This window comes from Aythya fuligula, chromosome 2 (assembly GCF_009819795.1).
Source record: "Aythya fuligula isolate bAytFul2 chromosome 2, bAytFul2.pri, whole genome shotgun sequence".
NCBI lineage: Eukaryota > Metazoa > Chordata > Aves > Anseriformes > Anatidae > Aythya > Aythya fuligula.
Window position 1 is genome coordinate 30,408,170 of NC_045560.1, and position 22,935 is coordinate 30,431,104.

The 22,935-nt window shown below is 37.5% G+C and overlaps 1 protein-coding gene across 9 annotated transcripts in view; it reads right to left on the reverse strand.

The window, feature by feature from the left end:
* The window catches only part of DGKB (diacylglycerol kinase beta), a 361,100-nt gene extending 338,832 nt beyond the window's left edge, over nucleotides 1-22,268 (reverse strand). For 8 of the 9 annotated variants that reach the window (XM_032182686.1, XM_032182684.1, XM_032182679.1 and 5 more), the window contains exon 1: nucleotides 21,501-21,601. The gene's annotated coding sequence lies outside the window, so the exon portion shown is untranslated. Of the gene's footprint in view, nucleotides 1-21,500; nucleotides 21,602-22,227 lie in introns of those variants that run through there. The other variant, XM_032182678.1, reaches the window with a different exon arrangement.
* Between the last annotated feature and the right edge of the window lie 667 nt (nucleotides 22,269-22,935).

Below are 22,935 nucleotides of genomic sequence, written 5' to 3' on the forward strand. Positions count from 1 at the left end.
CTATTTATTTTACATATGTATTAGTATGATTAAAGTTTCTAATTATTGCATTTTAGATCAGTAGAAAATACCCTTTAAAGAGCAATTTTTACACAGAAGTAAGCTCACTCTACAGGAAGAGCTATAACAACTTTTGCAGTTAAAAGACTACTTCAAAAATTTTTCTTCACAGAGACTCTAATCCTTTTGAATTGTTTCCTTTTGCAAAGTTTACAATCCTACAATTTAACTTTTTCAGTTAAATTCACATAAATGGTAAAAAAAAAAAAAATCAGTTTGAGATACCTTTGTTTCAGTCAGTATGTCTTCAGTGGGCCTACAGTATTTATACAAGTAAATTTTAAATGTTAAAACATTGGCCTTATAAAATTTCCACATTATCCTGCAATTGAAAAACCAATGCTCTGTTTAGTTTTCTATTAACAGAGAGAAACTATGAATAACAATCCTGCACCTAATCATAAATAATAAGATGTTTTTAAGACATTTTTTCTTTCATCATTTGTCAAAATTTTTATCCTATTAAGATAGGATTGCATAGATCAGATGATATCAAGTCAGCAACCACTGAAGTACGTTTTACTCCATCTACCTATGAGAAGTCCCCAATAAAGAAAAAAAAAAAAAAAGAGAGAGAGACAAGCAGATATTTTAAGGGTTATAATTTTTTTTTTCCCCATATTGTTACATCCTGAACTGATCCATAAGAGTTTCAAATTAAGAGATTTTCAAAAGTCCTTTGAGTGTTCTACCCTTATCGATAAGTACAGGATTTCCATGTATAGCACTTTTCCCATGATCTACCCCTGTGTAAAACCCTTTCATCAAGTACAGATTGTGAGTTTTAAGAACCATTATGTTAATAGAAAAAGTAGCATTTAACTTCATTAAATGGTTTGTTATTTATGAGACATTGCTTTTACTTGTTCTATACTAAAACACACAACTGAGTTGTATGAACACATACAGTAGAAGCCTAAAAATGTTTGTTCCACTTAAACCCTTTTTAATCACCAAAATAAAATACCAGAGCTATGTGATCTGTAAGTCACAGTTTACTGAGGTCATCCTATTTTGGTGTAACTTACAGAACTTAAAAAAAAAAAAAAAAAAAAAAAAAAAAAAAAAAAAAGGGAGAAAATACTCCAATTTGTTTTATTGAAATCTGTTCCATGGTGAACTCTTTCTACAAAAGATTGCATCTTAAATGCTAAAGTTATACTTATTGATGACACAGAAGTTTATCTTCTCAGAACATTCACAAAAATAAAAAAAATAATCCTCATAACCCCTGCACACCTGGGGGACAACGCAGTCATTGGTCCCAGCCAACATGGCTTCATGAGGGGTAGGTACTGCCTAACAAATTTGATTTCGTTTTATGAAAAGATCGCCCATCTAGTCAAACAAGGGAAAACAGCTGATGTGATCTTTTTGGACTTCAGCAAGGCTTTTGACACAGTTTCCCATAGGATCCTACTGGACAAAATGTCCAAGGTACAACTTAACAAAAACATCATATGATGGGTGAGCAATTGGCTGACAGGCAGGGCTCAAAGGGTTGTGGTAAATGGGGCCACAGCTGGCTGGCAGATGGTCACTAGTGGAGTCCCTCAAGGCTCCATTTTAGGGCCAGTCCTCTTCAATGTTTTTATAAATGATTTGGATGTAGGACTAGAAGGTGTTCTGAGCAAATTTGCTGACGACACCAAACTTGGAGGACTTGTGGACTCGGATGAAGGTGGAGAGGCCTTGTAGAGAGACCTGGACAGATTGGAGACTTGGACGATCACCAACTGCATGAAGTTTAACAAGAGCAAGTGCTGGGTCCTGCACCTGGGATGGGGCAACCCTGGCTATACATACAGACTGGGTGACAAGACACTGTAGAGCAGCCCTGCAGAGAGGGATTTGGGGGATGTAGTTGACAGCAAGTTGAATATGAGCCAGCAGTGTGCCCAGGCAGCCAGGAGGGCCAACTGTATCCTGGGGTGCATCAAGCACAGCATCACTAGTCGGTCGAGGGAGGTAATCGTGCCACTCTACTCTGCGCTGGTGCGGCCTTACCTCGAGTACTGTGTGCAGTTCTGGGCACCACAGTACAAAAAGGACATTAAACTGTTGGAGAATGTCCAGAGGAGGGCGACGAAGATGGTGAAGGGCCTAGAGGGGAAGATGTATGAGGAGTGGCTGAGGGCACTGGGCCTGTTCAGCCTGGAGGAGAGAAGGCTGGTGGGAGACCTCATCGCGGTCTACAACTTCCTTGCAAGGGGGAGTGGAGAGGCAGGTGACCTATTCTCTGTAAACAGCAGTGATAGGACCCACGAGAATGGTGTTAAGCTGAGGCAGGGGAACTTTAGGCTGGACATCAGGAAGAGGTTCTTCACTGAGAGGGTGGTTGCACACTGGAACAGGCTCCCCAGGGACGTAGTCACTGCACCAAGCCTGTCTGAATTTAAGAAGCGATTGGACTGCACAATTAGTCACATGGTCTAAACTTGTGGGCAGACCTGTGTGGTGCCAGGAGTTGGACTTGATGATCCTTATGGGTCCCTTCCAACTCGGGATATTCTATGATTCTATGATAAACCTCCATACTCAAAAGGATAAAATGCCCTTAAAATGAACCTGTTTATAAGTTTCAGTGAATATTCACAGAAGTGTTTTTGCTGTAACCGACTAGCTTTTATAATGAATTAATTTCTTTTTTTCTGATATATGCAATAAACCAAAAGACGGGTATCCTTATTATTTAGGCACACCAAGTGTTCTTTTACTCAAGAACAAAGAATAATTAGTAGCTACAAGAAAAACAAAACAACAACAACAAAAAAAAACCACAAACAAAAACAAAACAAAAAAAAAAAAACACACAAAAAAAAAAAAAAAAACAAAGAACAGTCATCCATAACAGTCACGTACATCCATGCAAGACTATGATTCAAAATGACAGATACTATTGCTTAGTACTACAACTTAACTGCTTAGACTGTGCAGACAGAAACCTGTGACCTGAGCTGAACTGTGCAAGGGGGACTACACAGGGCACTGTACTGCTTTCCTGACCCAAGTGCCTACCCTGCAGTGTCCAACACTGCAGCACACTTTGCTTTTCTGCTTGATCTTTACATGTTGACTTGACCAAGGAAAGAAATGAGAATATCTGAGTTGAAAGGGACCCAGCAGGATCATTAAGTCCAATTCCTGAGTCCCCAAAGAACCAGACAATAAATAAATAAATAAAAAAAAATCAGACCATGTATCTGAAAGTATTGTCCAAACACTTCTTGAGCTCTGGCAGGCTCAGTGCTCTGACCGCTTCCCTGGGGATCCAGTTCCAGTGTTCAACCACCCTCCCTGTGGTTCTTTTCCTGAAACCCAGTCTGAACCTCCCCTATCAAAGCTTCAAGCTGTTCCTGAGAACAGAGCTCAACGCTTGCCCCTCCACTCCCGTCGTGAGGAAGCTGCAGGCCACCATGAGGCCTCCCCTCAATATCTTCTTCTCCAGTCTGAAGAAACCAAGGGACCTCAGCTACTCTTTGAGATCCGTCTTCCCCTCTAGATCCTTTACCATCTTTGCCATCTTTGTTTCCCTCCTTTGGACGCTTTTTAACAGTTTTATATCTTTCTTATACTGTGGCACCCAAAACTGCACACAGTACCTCACGGAGAAGTTGCACCAGCACAGAGTGGGACAATCCTTTCCCTTGACTGGCTAGCAATGCTGTGCTTGATGCACCCCAGCCACATCAAATGCTAAGGAACTACTAATTCTATTATCATTATTATGTGTTTGTATTATAAAAGCACAAACTTTTACTAGGATTGACTGTATCAGTGGCAGTACTATATTAAAATATGACAGTCCTGCTTACTTTTTAAGTATACAGAGTAGAAAATAACAGAAAGACATATATACTATTTTACAGAAAGAACAGAATTGAAATTCCTAAAAATGAATAAACATCTAGTGCTGAATTTCATAACTGGCTAGATCTCAACTGGCATTAATTACTGCATTTTAAATTCACTAGACACACTGAAACATTTGTTCTCAAATAATTTGCTCACTATCACATGGGAGGCGTGTGAAAAAGTCAGGAACTGAACTGAGATCTGTAATTGGATATATTTAAACACATGAACAGTGTTAATTTATGTATGTCAATAAAAGTTCTATTTCTTAACAGCTTTATTTTTGTCTGTCTTTCTGTGTTTGAACTGGTAAGTTTAAATCTAAATGCCTAAAAAAGGTATATGATATCTTGGAATAAAGATATATTAGAAAAGTAATCATTTAAATTTAATTACCCAAACCACAAAAGTTTAATTAAAATTCTGTCTGTCTGTGTCATGTACAGCTACCTTTAGTTAATACTCCACTAATTAAAACAAGAAATAGTTCACAGTATTGCTGAGGAAACGTTATCACTTACAGATTTAACTACACATAGCCCTTAATGTCATCATTCTGGAAATCTGTGGCTGTTTCTAAATTACTTGAGCATGTGTGCTGTGGCTTGCCCCAGGGTCCTGGTTTTCCAGTCATCCATGCTGCAGACTTGGTTGGAAAATGTCCCACCCTATTCCAGAAGCTCGAGTCCTCTTCCACAGAGCTGAGCCAAACTGAAGCCCAAGTTCTATCCAAAATGATGCTGGGAAGAGGTGCCCACACCCTGAGCCTACAATCAAAAGACCAGACAAGCTCCTAATGTACCAACCTATCTGTCCCAGTAAAAACACCCTAAATAAAAGGAAGACAGAGAATCTGAGCAATCTGCCTTATAGTACAAATCCAATACACATAACCTACTCCTAGGTCTTAATTGTTTTCTGTCTTTCCTTTCTGGCATATACCTTAAGCAGAGTAAAGGAAAAATAAGATAAAATAATAATAATAATAATAATGCTACAGCTACCTGAAATACAAACTGCAAGATGCTAAATACTGTGTTTGCAAAAACACATGAGAATTTTCTGCACTTAGACTCACACAGATTTTGGCCTCTCAGATATGCAAAACAAATTATTAAGCAAGATATTATTAGAGATCTCTGATGTTTATTAGTAGCTTCCACTCTTCAAGGTTCCCAGGCACCAAACTAGATTTAGCTTACATGCCTTAAACTGGCATGACTAAAATAAGTTATTTCTTTTGGCATCCCAAAAGAAAGAAAAACATAGAATTAATATACCTATGAAATCCATTGCAAAAGTATCCTGTTATTAATAATATGAGAAAATTGTGTTCCCTATTTTCACTTTTCTTCTGGATAATTATACAGAACATTACTACATTGCCAATATTCTAGAAACCTACCTATGATAAAGTTCAGAATCCTGAACCTATATGTTTCTGTATAGATACATTTCTATATATAGATCAACGTTTATTTTTCAGATTATTCTGATGAAAATAACCATTCATATTGTTTTGCATATCTTTCACTTATTTTATTTATTCATGAAATTTATGTAGTGTTTTAAACGACAGGTGTCACCAATAATGGCAGCAGATCTCTTACAGTACTGTTGCTTCATTAACTACCAAAACAAATTTGATACAGACGACTAACATACAAGATACATAAGTCATCTTTCTGGTTCACAAATAATCAGTGTAAGTATCTCCATTGTGATATCTGTACAATATTCAATTGTCTTATGGCCTTAAAGTTTATACATATTCATATTATTTACTGAAGCTTTGAAGGCTAACACAAAATACATATTCTCCTGCCAGAAAGTTCAAAGAGAGATCTAACATCATCTTGCTAATCATAATTCCAGATAACACTCTCTTTATTGATGTTTACAGTTATGGATATACAAAGTTTTCCTGAATACTCTAAGCAGTTAATGCAATAACAACAGTCTCCAGATACTCTAAAAGCCCCAAAATACTTGTCTTAAAATAGCAAGCCTTGCTTATTTGGCAAAGTGGGGGGAGTTACGCATTTTTTTTAGATACATCAAAATTTGCAAAAACACATGTCTTCTATTTTATGGGACATCATGATTGCTCCATTTTTGGTAAATTTGCCCTGGGACATAACATTTTACAATGAAAATTGCATTACAATGGCCCACATTGTGCCATCTGTTTTAAGAAGAACTCTCCAGGGACTTTATGGAGAACAGTCTTAAAAAAAAATAATAAATGGAACAACATGTCCCAGAGTACTTTTTACCTAGCTATAATACCCTTGAGTAAAAAGATTTTGCAACACTTAGCAAGCTGTAGCCTTACCAGTAAGGTATTCCCTTATTCTTTTTTTTCTTCACTGAAATGAACACGGTAGATATACTGACAGGTACACATGGAACCATGGCCGCAGTGGCAGACAAGGATGCCCATGGCCACAAGGGGAGTCCAAGCTGTTCCAGAAGATAAGTCCTGCTAGTTCCCTTTCCTTCCCCTCATGTCTTCATCAGTGACAGCATCATACCACAGCTACCCACACATTTTTGGCAGCAGAAGAGCAGCCAACAGCATTACCAATATTAGCAAACAAAGAGGCATGGGAGCATAGACCAAAAAAACTGGGTTCTGACAGTCTAACATTACCCTCATGTTTGACCAGTGCCATCTCAGTCCTTTCATGGGATAGGTACATGGCAAACAGTGCTGGTACCACAGCCACAGGACCTCAACGGGTTACCTTTGATGCACTTTATCAGCTCTACAGAACATCACAAAAGAAAGGAAATATTTTCATGTCTTGTTACTGCTTACTCTCTGTTAAAAATACTTCTCCAACAGAAAACACAGCTCTAAACTTTAATGCCATGAAATCACCACAACTTTTTGTGAAATACCAAAGTAATCATAAAATTCTGATTTAAGACCAAAACAAATATTTTCTATTAAGAGGCATGCTATCCTTATTCACACTCCACCAGAACTATTATTTTACAGTATAAACAGAGGAACATCCACAGAAGTCCCCAGTGAAGTCAAATGACTTCTTTCAAAAGAATAATAGCTTTCTGTATCAGTGCAACTTCAAATTATCTCATGTTTGACATAACTATGAGAAAAGCTTCCCTTAGCTTCATTAAACAGTTATTGTTTAGGAATTCCAGTGTTTTCATAGCATTACCAATGGTCTTAGAACAATAGTATTATTTGTCCTACAGTCTAGTTCAAAGGAACCATATCCTTTTACACAGTCATACAGACAGACAGAAGTAGACACTAAGAGCATTATCACAAAACTTTAATTTTCAAATTCACCAGTTCCGTAAATTGCTTCAATTTTATAGATAATTTAAAAATACATAAAGGACATATTTAATCCAATGCCCACCCTCTAGGCATCATACACAGATTTAATAGGTTTTGCAACACACTTTTTACTTTGTTTTATATCACTGAGGTCGGTAGCATCTTTTTCATATTTAGAAATATTTTAGCCGTACAGGTGACATCTCTGTCAGAATAGGTTCAAACAAATATAAATAGTAAAACAATAACACGCATGATACCATAAAAAAAGTCTGTGATATAATTTCACAGCAATTCCAACATCAACATGAAGATGTATCTCTTACACTTCTCAAGCACTCACCACAGCATTTTGTTTGTTCCTTCTTGAATTTACCAAGTGCTTAGTTTATTCCCTCAAACAAAAAAACTCCTTGTTCTACCCTTTCCATAACCACAGCACATTGCCTTACTTGCAGACTGAGAGCCAAGGCTCCTGTCAGCCTTGGGGAGGAACATGCCCACCTTGAATCTTGGTCCTTCTCCTCCTGTTTTTGCCTCTGCAGCACAAGAGGACCAAGCAGCAAATGCTCTGTTTACAGGATGTGGTCACACAATTTCTATTCAGGTCAACAGCTTCACAAAAAAATTTACAGCATTTCCATGATGTCTTAAACCCACAGAACTAACTCCCTCTGTTCTTCTACCTACCAGGAAAATAATTATAAGCATCTCTCACATGAGGAGGAGAAGGGAACAACAACAACAACAGAAAAAAACAAACAAACAACAACAAAAAAAAAACAGTGACAGATTTTATTTGATTGTGTGTGGTTTATTCCTACCAACTTTTACTCTGGCAGTCAATCTGTTGTCTGCTCTCACAAACCGTCTTTAGCAGTAGCACTCTGTCTCTCTGAAGAAGCAATCCTCACAGACTGTAATTTCCACAGAATAATAGAGTACATCTTCATCTAAAAAGTAAAGAAACATCTTTGCCTAGAAATTGCTTACTGTTAAACAATGCCGAGATTTTAACACTAATACTTGGTAAACACAAGTAGAGATTGACTTTTTGCATACCACTATCTGCTGTAATCATTCCAAACAGAAATGTAAATACTTGGAAACAGAAATGCATTCAAAAGGGTGTGAAACATACAAGTAAATCAAATATGACTGTGCCTATGATGGTGAAGGGGAAGCCACTACCCTCTCTTTGATACCATTAAATATTCAATTAGGAAAGTAGAGATTTTACTTTTTTTTTTTTTTTTTTTTTTTTTTTAATTTGCCATACACACCAGATTCCCACACCTTCAGTAAAGAAGGAAGAAGATAGGATTTCTAATCATCCAGTTCCTGTTGCTCCCACTGCAGTTACCACTGACTGTGTTAACTCCTATCAGAGATAGAGATCAACCCCAGGAGTTCCAAATTTTGGGCTCTTGATCCCTGGATTGCATTATCAACACCCAGTAGAAGAGACTCAGCAGGAACAGCCCAAGGACATTGAAAGTGAGGAGGCATCAGCAGAGATTTAAAACAAACAAACAAAAAGGCTGCTGCAGCAGTTAAGAGGTTGTAAGACAAGGGCTATAAGAAAGACATGACTGGAATTTTTCATAGCCGTGCTTTTGGTTGTAAGGTTTAGAAAATGCAAGAGAATTTTCTTCCAGAATTCTATAAAAACCAAGGTGAGTTTAACTTCTGCAACATGTTTCAAGGACTCTAAGATAATAGGGTAGGAAGAGGGTTACATCCATTAACATTTTTATTTTTCAAGACTTATTTCCATGCATCACCAAATATACACTTCCACGCTGCACAAGAAATGGATAATCTTTACTAAAAATTTCCCTAGATTTTATTAATATGTTGTTGCATTACCAAGAATCTTACCACCATGGCAGTAATGCAACAGAAAAATAAGCTATTGTATAATCCCCAGTTGATGAATAACATACAACAAAGTAGAGGAATAACAGTTATCTAGAACAAAGTACCATATCTGAATACTGATTACAAAAGTATTATTCTCTAAAAATTAATGTATATATTTTACATATCCATAGAAAGTAGAATTGTAAACAGTGCTCCAATACAGCAAGCTCCAGATATAAACAGATAGAAAAAAATCTTTTTTTTTTGTACTAAAAGTCAAAAAAGCTTACATTATCATCACATCTGCACACGCTTCTTCTTTTAAATGTGCAACCCTATTATAAAGAAAATCACCTAAGGATCTGAAGATAACAAAACTATTCGGATACCTGATTCACACAACTTCCCTTTTCAGTTTTCCAAAATGAATGAAGTTACAACTTCAGCAGGACATTTCAAACATACATCAAAATCAACTCCCACGTTACTGACTGCAAATCACTTCACTGAAGCCTGTCTTGGGCACTCCAAACCACAACCACTCTGCACACAAGGGAAACTCCTGCATATGCCAGCAGCAGTTCCACACACAGAGTGGAAGTCACTGACAGTTCAGAAGCATGAATTCATCTTGGTCAAAATCCTGAAGTAAATCCCTCAGAGTAACATGCAGGTACTTTCTAACCTGCTAATCTTTCTGCGCATCTGCTATTATTTAGATTGTAGTGCAACCATAATGCAAAAATAGTTTTACTCACAGAAAATAAATGTGATAAATTTTGCCAAGAAAATATCCAGAATGATGGAGGACACATCTGAATAGTCAGTGTTATGATGCATCTATTTTATACTATACATCATTATTGCTTCAGAACTTTGAGATATAGGAAACATTGCCCTAAATATGCCCTAAATACCTACCTAAATATGTTCAGAAAAAGTAAACTTTAAAAGAGAAGTAACTGCAGCCAGACAGCATCAGCCTACCTGATTTTCTATTCACTTCCCTCATCATATTCACCTTTTCAAGTTCAGATTAATAGAATAACATGCTACTGTCTGATAGGTTTTGGTATTCATTAATTTTACCAGCCCAGAACACTTCAGCGATTATTATTAAATACATACCTTGCTGAGTTAAAATTGCCTGGATTCCTTTGTAATGTAAATTCTTAGACTCATACTAGCCTGTTAGGTGTACAGTACATCTCATTAGCTCAGACTGCCTGTGAAGTACTGGACAATGTTTCACTTCAATTAGTATAGCATATCACAGAACTGTAACTCCTACTAAAAGCATTAAAGAAATGATGTAACGCAAGGCTACAAGGCTACATACTTTACAAATAATGTTTGTAAATAATAGTGCTTATAAATAATAATGATGGGTAGTTCATGCAGAATAATTTATGGGAAATGTATTTTTTCAACTAAGTGTGATCACCAATTTCACAGTATAATTCTTGGAAACAGACTCCCAGTATGAACAGTCACATTTACAAATTAAAACATAATATTCTTCCCATCTACTCCAATATTTCAGTTTAAAATAGCAGACCTTAAATTATGATATTAACTGCTTTGCTTATGTGTCTTCACAGATGAGCACAAAAGGCATACAAACCTAAATACATAGCACAAAAGGCATACAAACCAAAGAATCGTTTTATTCTAAACAAAAATTATCTCAGTATTTTTACCCTCTTTCTTCTTGCCACATTAGTGTTCTAATGTCTTGGTCTTCTCTTATAAATCAATATATTTTTTTTTTGTTTTGTTTTCTTTTAGACTGCAGGGAGAAATTCTGTGGCTTGTGGTAAGGGTGTACAAAATTGATGGTCAGTGAACTCCATCCAAATAAAGCATCTATGGCACGGTTTCCTAAGGCTGTAAATGACACAATGGTCCATGTGATCCATTCCAGTTCCATGTTCCACTGCTATATTAGTCAATTAAAAGAGGGTGAATATGGTGATTTATTTATTTATTTTTTAATATTACAATATACGGTCAGTTATTTAGTTATTGTACATGTGGACAAACACACACAGAGTAAGTACCATTTACTTACATACTCCACTTCTGTTGAGCATATGATCTAGATAAAAATAACACTTCTGTCAAGGTTTGGACTTCATCCAGAACTGACGTGATCCCAGTTAGGGTTAGTCACTTGAACTGTTTCTCTAAAACTAACTGTTTCCCTTAAAACTAATCTTGTAAATAATTAAATTGGAATAGACACATTCTGAGGGCTTCTGATTTATCCATGACCAGAACATACTATGAATGTTTGCTGGCATATTCAACATGAGGTCAGAAAGATACGGAAAAATATATGCCTACTTAGATATATACACCTGTGTTCTAAGTTGACAAAGTTAAACTATTTATGTATTATACAGCAAAAGGTTAATTACTTTATCTTTTTTTTTTTTTTTAAATTAGGTTATGATCAGAAGGCTAGCAAAGACAGAAAAAGGAAGAAATCTAATCATTTCAAAAGAGTATTTACAACATTTTTAATTCTAATAATTCTTTAAATAAATAAGTCTACACAAGAGATGCTCTTCATTACTTACAAAGTTTTTATTTTTAATAATTTTTATTAACTATGTATTTTACTCACAAAAAAAGTGTTTATTTCCAATGGATGATCAAAGCATTCTTGTACTTGCTTCTATTCTATTCATATCGATAAATATCACATAGCTGTCACATTGAAGTAAAATAAATGACAATCCTATACATCACTTCAAAACACACAACTTACTACAAGGTGTTTAAGGCTAGACACAGGAAAAGATTTAGAGAGTTGAAACAGGATTTAAGTATAACAGAGACACTAAATCCCCTAATAGCCTAACTCTCCCTTCTGCTACTTGCTAATACTAGCTAGCTTTCACGTTCTGCTGGAAATGCCTCATATGCTTCGGCATAGATAAAGTATTGGGGGGGGGAGGGGAGGAGGCAGGAGGAGGGGTGCAATCCTAGCTGTACACTTAATGTGATGAGCAGTGAGCTCACCACTGATGAGTTATATCTCAGAAATTAAATTTTTTAAGTATAATCAGAAACATCGAGTTTGTTCTCAGCAGCATTCAAAAAAGTGTTCAGAAAGGACCAAAGAATAAAACGATTTATTCCATTCTATAGCTCCCTGGTACACTTGCATTTTCAGTAACAGAGTTTTGAATTTATTACAGTAGAACTGGAGAAAGAGAAGGACAAAAAGACAGAGCACATTGCTGATAAGGGATGAAAGACTATAATAGAAATCTTCCAGCTTCAAAAAGAAGCAATGGGATACGGCAGAGATCCGTGAAGTAATGAATGTATATAGAATGCTGGAGACTGGAGGAACACTGTAGGTCCTTAGCCTATTCTTATATTTCCTTGATAATCGCTGTTAGAAGACAGCATAGCAAGGACAGACAGCTAGTCTGATCCAGTAAAGCTATCCTTTTGCTTCTAAGAAGAAGAAAGATGAAAAATGATCCCATTCACCTGACCTGGTTATACTGCCTTGACTTGATATGGATATGAATAAGCCATAAAGTTTAAGGACAATGTGCAGAACATGATTCCCCAAAGATAAAGAGTCCAGACAAAATCAGTTAACAGTGATAGAATAATCTCTAAAAATAATAATAATAAAAAAATCTACAGCTTACCTCACTCTGTAACACAGTTGTCTCCTTGCCATATATACAGTATATAGTAAAAACTGGGGCATATAAACAACAGGTTTTACAACATGTGTAACTTTCAAAAATAACTGGATAGGAATCCAGTAATAACTGGATAGAAAACAAAAGAAAAAGATCGTTTAAGTTCTAATCATCTATGTAGTCATTTACTGAATCCCACTGAAATCACACAAAACGTGGAATCTACACCATCAACTCTCCAGGAAAATCTATCTATTGCACATGGTTCTTCTCCACAAAAAGCTTAGCAAAGTGTCTTCACTTTGTGTTGTTTACATCCATTTGGAGGTATTTAAGGGTATTAATACATGACGGGTATATCAACATGAACTTTTTTTTTTCTTTTCTTTTTTTCTTTCTTTTCCCTTCAATTCCATTAGGTTACCCTAAAAAGAAATATTCAGTGAAATTTGTGTTAAATCTGAAGAAGCAATGACAACAGTATTTCCTCTCATCTTCAACTATGAACTAGTGTCTTCCCTTCTCCAGCATTCGCAGGTTGAAAGACGTCACAGCTCTTCTGGCTTCAGTTGCTTGATTCTGAACAGTTCCAAATCTCTCCTAACTTTGTTGTGCATTGCACAAGGAATTAATCTTTAAGTGGCCTTGCCATTCCTTGCATATCCATAAAATATTTTAATGAAAGTAGTAGATAATGTCTTTAAATGTTCAAGACATGTATGTTCTAAGGAAAAAGTAGACATGCATGTTCTATACATTGAGGGTTTGAACCTCTCTAAGTGTCAATGTATCCCCCAGGGAGAATTGGGATTCCATTAGCTTGAACAGTTTTGATCTGAAAATGAGCTTCATATGGTATTCACATTCATGTGTAGTGAATGTAGTGAATTACCAAAAAGCATGGTAATCAATGTACATGTGAATATTAAAATACAAAGTTCAGCAAGTATAGAAGATCTTCATATTGAGATATGCATGCAAGCACTCCTAGAGAGAGAAACTGCAATTCATTCCTCCATGGGTTAATAATTCACTCATAGTTTAAGAGATAGCACCTGCTCTCCCAAAGACATATTTGCATTTCCAAAGAATCAGAGCAGTAAACAAGACAAGGGGAGGAGCAGTAAAACTTTTCCTGAATAAATTAAAGATTAACAGTCTCTAAGGGGGAAGAATGAAGCATTTGAATCTGAATGAGCAAACTGCAAAGCATGCCAAGAAATATGTACAAGAATTGGCAAACTTTGCCTACTTGTGATGCTCTCCAGTGAAAGGTGGCCAGCAACATAAATAACGCAAGACAACCCAGACCTTGACCTCATAGCAAATCTAAGGTACCTTGTCAGGATACATAGAAGATTTAGATCTGATTTTAGTACAAATAAACAAAACAAGAGTGTCTTTATATCCTGTAATTCTCATCTTTATAAACCCAAGCTTCACAGTAGTTCAGTAGTTTAGTGTGGGTTTTGTAAATGAATGTTTTTATTTCGTTTTTATTGGAAGATAGTAGATGAATTAGGGATGAATTACAGAAGTTTTCAAGGTTTTTAGATTATGACATCACTATTTCATTCCCTTTGTAGTGGCTATCATTTTAGCTAGGGTCCTGGATTAATCACACAGAATTGCTGTCTTAATACACCACCGTATCAGGATACAGAAAGAATAGATTATATCTTCCTTTAACTGGAGAGCATTTTGAGAGTTAGTGATATAGGGTCTGAAATTAAACAGCTTCACTGAATGACCAGAGTTGACAGAAAAGCACTCTGAAGAAATCTAAGGTCAGAACTGAACTATGAAGGAGTGCCCTTCAAATATACAAACTATTTTATTAGGTTTATATATTCTTATTAGTTTCCTCTACAGTTTTCTGCTCATTAAACTGTGATGAAATAGGACTGAATGTGTTACTGTTATTTGGAAGGGTACATTTGTGCGATTCTACAGATTCTCCTGTCATTGACAGATGATCTACCCTGACCTCATGGCTCATCAAACCTGAATAAGAATGCACAGAAATCCGTACTAGAGACTTGAATTTCCTCTTCTTCATTAGACGTGCAACTAGAAGTCAGAACTGGATCATCCATCAAGATTATTTTTCTCAGCACCAACAGAGACAAGTAAAAATTGCTGGTACACTGTGTAACGTAAGACAGAAAAATAACTTGATCACTCAAGTAATCTCACAAGCTTTTTTATAGTTTGTGGATGCCTACATTATTTATAGGAAACAGTCTTTGACAGAACATAAAGCTTTTTTAAAAGTCATTATTTTGAATTCAAAAGAAAAACTAATTGTAACCGAATATGGTATTTTACTTCATGAAGAACAAAAGCCATCCGCTCAGTATTTTAAATTTAAAGAGGAAGTAAAAATATATAGTAAGTGCATAGTAGTTTATATATAATAATATATAAAGTAAATATATTATTATCAGAGTATCTTTTGTGTTTAACAGCAATTGTTCTTCAAAACTGGGAGGTTTCCCCAGGCTTCCTCTAGTCATTCTACTTTTAGAAAGAAATGGTTGTATCAACGGAGCTAAGCCTAGCAATGGCCAGTACAAAGTTTCCTCCTTCTGTTCTATAAAAGATCACATTGCTTAGAAGGTTTGAATTCTGTGACCCAAAAGCCATAATGCTGTTTAAACACAGATTTTCAAAAGTTACAAAAGGCAAAATGGCCCACTGTCCCTCCTGACCAGAAGTCACTGGAGTACCATACCATTAAAATTTACAACAGCTTGTGAAGATAAACCAGGTCACTGTTGTATTAGTTTTTCAATTTATGTAACATGCAGAGTAAAGTAAAACTAAATGCCTGAGCAAGTCTTCTCAGTTTCATAGTAAGTCAAGATTTTTCAGGAAGCAATATAGCTTTATTTTCCATAAAAAAAGAGTTACTGGAATATTTTATATCAATAAGGAATTAATACAGTGACTTTTTGATGAAAGCAAGCTATAGACAACTTTTTACAGCATAGAGAAAAACAGAAATACTCAAGAGTACTTTTTTACTTTATATATGTTAAAAATATGTACTTTGATATTTAACTTCTGGGATATAGCCCCTTCTAAGCAATTGCTTTTTGTAAGACTATTTTACTTTGTGTTTATTTTCAGTAATGCACAGAGAAGATTTGATACATCCTTAGGATTTCAAATCTCCCTTGTGTTTTTCTTTCTAGCTGAGAAGATACCCAAGGGTGCAATTTATCTCACCCAAAGCTGGATGCCTTAAAAGTAAACCTTAAACTGTGAAATTACTATCTTAGGCATGCTTTATAATAAATTGAGAGACCTGGATACATCCAGAATGTACTTCAACTGACCTATATTGGGTGCTTATCATAAAATTAGACTTTTCCTCAGCAGGTGCTTTTGTCTTTCCATCAGTCTTTCCATCAGGAATAATAGGAGAGACAGAAGGTAACCAGATATTACTTAGATACTGAATGTAGGACAGACTAGTCCCATTTATGTATGGTTTGAACATTAACAAAACTTTACTCTAATGATACATAGATTACCATAACTACTCTATTCAAAATATGAAGAAACTACCAATGTAAAAATCTCCAGTAAAATATTCCAGGACTATAAGGAAGCACCACCCTAGCTATCTGAAAGAGATTTCAAGCTTTAAAATTTCTGACTTTTTTTTTCCTCTCTTCATAGAATTTGCTAGCTTTTTTCAAATGTTTAAAAAAGGAAAAAAAAAATCCTTGGAAATTAAATGTGAAAAAGAGTAATAGTAGCCATTAAATTTATTTTTTCTTAATTTATTCCTTTTATTCCTGTCTATAATCATATATTTGTTTCTTCTTCCTCCCCCTATTCTTCCTTGCGAAAAAAAAAAAAAAAAAAAGCTCTTTCTGGCCTTATCCTAACATTACCTACCATTTGGAGGATGAATACAAACATTCATTCAGGCAACATGAGAAAATCCACAATTAAAGTGGCCAAAGACTCCATGGAGAAAACAAACAAACAAGAAAACCCTCCTGATTCTTGGGATGCAGTGGTTCATACTGTTTATGTCTAACCCATAGCCTCTACATACCAGATTTACAAGACACCACTTCCTTTACTTTCAGAAGAAGAGACAGGAAAGTTTGTTGGTTTCACATCATCTGTGTTTCTTTCAAATTTGAACCAATGTAAACATCAGAAATGTCTACCTGGAGAGAAATTTAGAGCAAGGAGAACAAATTTGACTAGTTGCTTTTCTTTTATGCAGCATAATTTAGAAGACAGAGGGGGAAAAAAAAAGGTTTCCATTATCTGTGCAAGTTCCCCAGTTCTCTAAATAAACAACCACTACATTTCAATGCCTCATTATTTCCCAGAAGACAACTCAAAAGGATAGGGAAGCCAAATTTCACAGCAGAAGACTCATAGTTTGATAAGCACCATACAACATAAACCTTTGTGAGAACTGCACTACAGGTCTGTTGGGATTCTTCTTGTCCTACTGTAAGGACTAGGGAGTGAACTACTTATTACTACTACTGCTGAGCACTGGTCATCCCACTGAACACACAGTGAAAAAAAAACTCTCACAATTTCACATTAAGTAATCAAAATGTAGCTGAGAATCAAACTAAGAAAAATAATAATCATGGAATTTATATTAACTAAAGATTTCTGCTAGCATACATAGAAGTTCCATTCTTGAAAATAGAACTTTTTTTTTTTTCCAAAAAAAAAAAAAAAAGTATCTAGGTATCTTTTTATTCATAGTTTATTATAGTAAATAACAAATACTATCTAAAAATAAAAAGTTAATCTGTCCCAGCAATTAGAAACCTATTTAGTATCATTAAACTGACAAATGCATTTGTACATTTGCGTTCATTTGTTTTACTTTTATTTTTCAATGGTGTAGGGCAGCACAATTGTGTCAGAGTTGGACATTTTGATTTCAAACTGGTAGGGGCTGGACAAGAAGTAATTAAACAGGCTCAAAATACTTACATGGGTTATGTTTTCAAACTTGTGCCAAACAATATTCCCTCAGGGCTAAACTTCTGCAATCATTATTCAGAGAAAATAATTAATTAAATTCTTCAGAAACAATTAAAAAGGAAAATATGTTCTAGATTGCATAAAGTTGTTTTGGGACAGTTATTCATCCTGATTTTAAAAATAAATGGCTAAAAAATAATAAAGTGTTTCTCTACCTGCCAAATCAGCCTAAATTTCTATTCATAGTAAAAGCATTAGTGTGATGTAAGATAGGTCATGTTGACTGAGTGATGGTATCATTCAATTTGTACTGAAGCTGAAGTTTGTAACTTTTTTCACACTCATAGACATATTAAATACAATTACAAACGTCTAATCCCTTTAAGTGAGACCCACAATGCCACTTACTCTTCCCTCCAGCACAATGAATTAGTTGGTCCAGCTTTAGAGCAAGGCTCCAAATGACAAAAAAGTTAAACTACTGTTATGAAAAACCACACTTATGGACAAATAATTGTCTTAAGTCTACTATTACTGTTATTAATTATTTTGTAAGTGGTGCAGAAGACAATGGGAAACTTACCACAAATCATTTATGCAGAATTCTTCTCAGTTTTTTTTTTTTTTTTTTTTTTTTTTTTTTTCCAACCTCTTACACTAGCTACTATTGATTAAATTTGCTATGGAATGTTATCATTCCTACAGAATAGCATTTCGAACTAATTCTGCACAGGAAAAAAAAAAAAAAAGTGAATGGTGAATGATATCCAAGGCATACCTGGTACCTTCTATTGATTTACTTTTTGTTTGAGAGTAATGCAAAGCTCAATTGGCATCTCCTGTAATAAGTTGCAAAGTTTACTCAATAGTGACAACAGGTAGAGAGCTGGAGTCTAAAACTAATGTATTTCAGAAAGCCAGCATCCTGTTCTTCAATAGAATTGCACTCACTCTGTTGATGTCTTCCAGATTTCACATCATAACTTTAAAATAAATATAGATGTCTTTCCAAGTACCTTCTTTCCAGAGGTCAAGCCTAATTGAAATACTTTTGCTCCCGGTCACCAAACTACCAAGCAAGAGCTGCTCTTTCTGTTTTGCTCAGTCTTCTGATGGCTGTTACTCCTTCATCATCACACAGATGGGAATGTATTGTCACACACTTTTCACAGCAGTCCACATCTCTTACCATGACAAAAGATGAGAAAAAATACTATGAATACAGCTTTCATCATGTAAATTGCTCTTGGCAACAAAATTAACTTTCACCAAGGAAACATCTGAAATAATCGACATTTTATAAAATCATAGAACAGTTTAAGTTGGAAAGGATCTTAAAGACCATCCAGTTCCACCCCCCCCACATCTTTCACCTGACCACGTTGCACAAAGCCCCATCCAATCTGGCCTTGGACACTTCCAGGGATGGGGCTTCCGCAGCTTCTCTTGGCAACCTGTTCCAGTGCCTCTCCACCCTTGTAGTAAAGAATTTATTGCTAATATATAATCTAAATCTACCCTCTTTTAGTCTAAATCCATTTCCCCTTGTCCTACCACTGTACTCCCTGGTAAAAATTCTCTCCCCATCTTTCCTGTAGACCTCCATTAAAAGACTTGCTAGAATTGTGTGTCTAACATTTAACTTATCGATGAACTAATAAAAGTCACAACAATTCAAAGAGAATGAAACATTATATGTCATCCAGATATGCTGCTATTTATTTAATTTTTTGTAATTACAAAACATAACTTAAACCCTATACATTTCATTCTATAGGTGACTTTCGCAAGAACTTGATGCTATTACCACACAAGCATGAAGCAAAAGAAGCCCAGTCCCGCCGACTTTGAAGTTTTCCAGCCTTGACCTATTACTACCTGTACTCACAAATGTTCTGTATTTACCTCCTGCTTTATCAGAAGCCCTCTTATGATTCTCTTCATCCCTCCACTAGTGATCTCATTCCATTGGCAAGAGGCACCTCTAGGTGCCTCTCCCATTAAGACCTTTCCCATCACCTGAATTACACTTTGCTCCAGAATAGAAATGATGCAGAAACCTTATAAGTAAAAAAAAATGATATCAAGTGCTCTTCAGAACGTAGTAGTTTTGTTACCTTCAAGCTGCACAAACTCTTCAAAAATATCTGTTCACTTACGCATTTCTACTGAACAATATTATTTCAGTGTTTTATTTTGAGACACCTACAGGTGTTTAAGGAAAGATGATTTCAGTTTGTCAGCAACAGTTCATACACATTTCTTCTTAAACAAACACAAGATTGTAGTTTTTCTAAACCTGCGTAAGAGCAGCAACTTCAGTTGTTTGCAGGGCTCTAAATTAGAGGAATGGATTTGGGCCCCAAATATTTCAAATCTATAGCATAAAATATTTTACTCCGCACTCATTTCAGACTGCTAAATAATTATTTCAGGACATTCCTGCCATGGTAAACAACAAAGTCCTTCCACCTTGACAAGTCAACGTGGGATAACTTAAACCCCAGGAGGAAAACATTGCTTTTTTATGCCCCATGTTCCTTGATGCTTGCTTTCATTCTGTGAAAAATAAACATTTCAGGCACTCAGAAATGTTGGATTATCACTTCGGGGAGAAACAAAGAACATATTTCCTATCATTTTATCCATAAAGCATAGAACAAGCCCAGTCTTTTGGGAATGCATATCAGATTCTTGCTATGTTTTTGTTTTTGTTTTTTTTTTTTTTTTTGTTTGTTTTTTTTCCTGATGTAAAATGACGTTTTAATATATGCAGCAGCATTATGCCACTCAAGTGCAAAAAGGAAAAAATATAACTTTGCTACATGAGGTCATTTGATCTAGGAAAAACATTTAGTGATGTTATAAAAAGTGATTTAGTGATGTTATAAAATTTTCTCTTGTGAGAATTAATGTTCTTTTTCCTCATTCTGCTGCAATCTCTTATTTTCCATGATAGATTTTAGAAGCCTATTTTATAAACTTTCGAAAATTGCATCAACCAGGTAAAACTACTTCTGAAAATTAATTAAGTTCTTCTTCCTATTTGACCGCTTTTCTAAAAATGTAGTGATAATTAACAGAAGACACTGTAATCTTCTCATTTAGATGAGGAAAAATACTTAAGATACATCAATCTTATGAGAAAGTCTTTCATCCATTTCAAAAACAGCATACTCACAATGAAAATTGTAATTTCAGACACGACAAATTAAACTACTTTCAAGAAAATAAATCAGAACAACGCTGGATTACATAAAATAAAAATAAACTGCCTGTAAACTGCCTTCAAACATCCAAAAGTTTGTCGATTTGTATAGCATTTTTAATTCTTCCTCGAAAAGACCCTTAGACCGCCTGTCACATCACCACTAAAAGTTTCTGCTCACCAGTCTTTACGGCACAAGTTTTCGGCTGCATCTTTTGTTTCACGGACTCGGTCTGTGCTTACCCCCACTGCGTGTTTCAGCAGTCCCCCGGGTTGAACCTAGCCATCAATGAAAGCCTTCTGAACGCAGCTCTCAATGAAAGCCCTGGCAGCAGCAGGACATTGACCGTGCTTGAGCAAAGTGATGTAGGTCAGCGAGGCAAACTACCATTAACTAGGAACCAAAGCCATGAACCGTGACAAATTCAATATAGCCCGCTTAGCTACAACTTAACACACACAACCCCTCTCCCTTCCTTTCCCTCCCTCCATCCCTCCCTCCCCAGTTCCGCGATTGCAACCAGTTCAGCCGCCCAGCGCCTGGCGAACTTACTGCAGTGCGATGCGGAAGGAGGGATGCGAAAGAGCCCGGGATGCGAAAGAGCCCGGCGCCTTGGGCAGCCGGCAGAACCGGCCATCCAGCCGAGCGAGAGACCGCCCCCGCCGGCTGCCGCAGCCCAGCGCTGCCCGGCCCCGCGGGGCCGCCGCCACCGCCACCGCCCTCCCCTCCGCCCACTCCCCGCGGCGCAGCGCGGATGCCGCCAGCCTCCCTCCGCCCGGGGCCACGAAGGCACCGCCGGGCAGCGCGGTTTTAAGCGGCCGGGAGGCAGGGAAATCTCCCACCCCTTTCTGGCAGGGCGGGCGGGGGAGGGGACAGGCGACACGCACACAACACACACACACAAAAACACACGCACATACATACACACACACACACACGCAGCCCCTCCCGCACCCGCGCAGCTGCGGTACCTGTTGGCCGGCGCACCCGCATCCTCCGGTGACCCCCCGCATTATCCTGGTGATGCTTCCCTGCATTCCCCAGTGACCCTCCGCACCCCCCGGTGATGCTTCTCCGCACCCCCCGGTGATGCTCCCCCACATCCCCACACCTCCCTCCCAGCACTTACCCAAAGTTTCCCCGCTCCCCCCGCCAGCGGCCCTCCGCGCTCGCTCCGCGGCAGCGGGGCTGGCAGAGCAGCCGCGCAGCCGCGGGGACGCCGAGGGCTGGTGCGCGGCTCTCCCCGCTGCGCACCTGCGCGCCGCCCGCCCTCGCCTACCTGAGGCCCGGGGGCGATCTCCCGCAGGTGCGCGGTACTGAGCTGCCCGGGGCTGGAGGGGCGCAGGAGAGCCGGGGGAGGATGCTCCCCACCCCGCTGCAGACACTGTCCCCCCAGTAAGGCCGGCCCGGTGCCCAGCTCCTCGTCCCGGAGCCTCCAGAGCCACCGTTTGGCCGTCCCCGATGAGGGACCTGCAAGAATGTCACGGCACTGAAATGCAGCCCGTTCTCCCCCGCCGCGCTGTCCTCCCGAGGGGTGGGTCTCCAGCACGTGTTTGGGAATCCCCCCCTCTAGGTAGCAACACCAGAGCTAGGGCTCGTAGGAATTTGCAGATTTGCTTGGAGAAGAAAAAAGAGGAAGCAGCATAGCGATGGCATAAAAATTCATGCCTTTCTGCTGCTGCCTCCCACTTAGCAGGACACAAAATAAGGGATCAGATGAAACTTTCACTGACAGCCTCCCAGCGTGTTCAATGGCAACTTGTCTTGACTAAAATAAATCCCTCTGAAACACAGGTGAATTTCTAAGCAGAGCAAACGGTGCCAAACTTCCATCTTCACCAAGTCCTGGGTTCTGCTCTTAGATTAGCCTCAGGACATCAGCTGGGATCCTGATGATTTGGTTAATTATAATGACAATGAATTCCTATCTAAATTCACTTTGTTGCTATATAATACTATAAATACTTTAGCCTTTCAGCCTTGATGA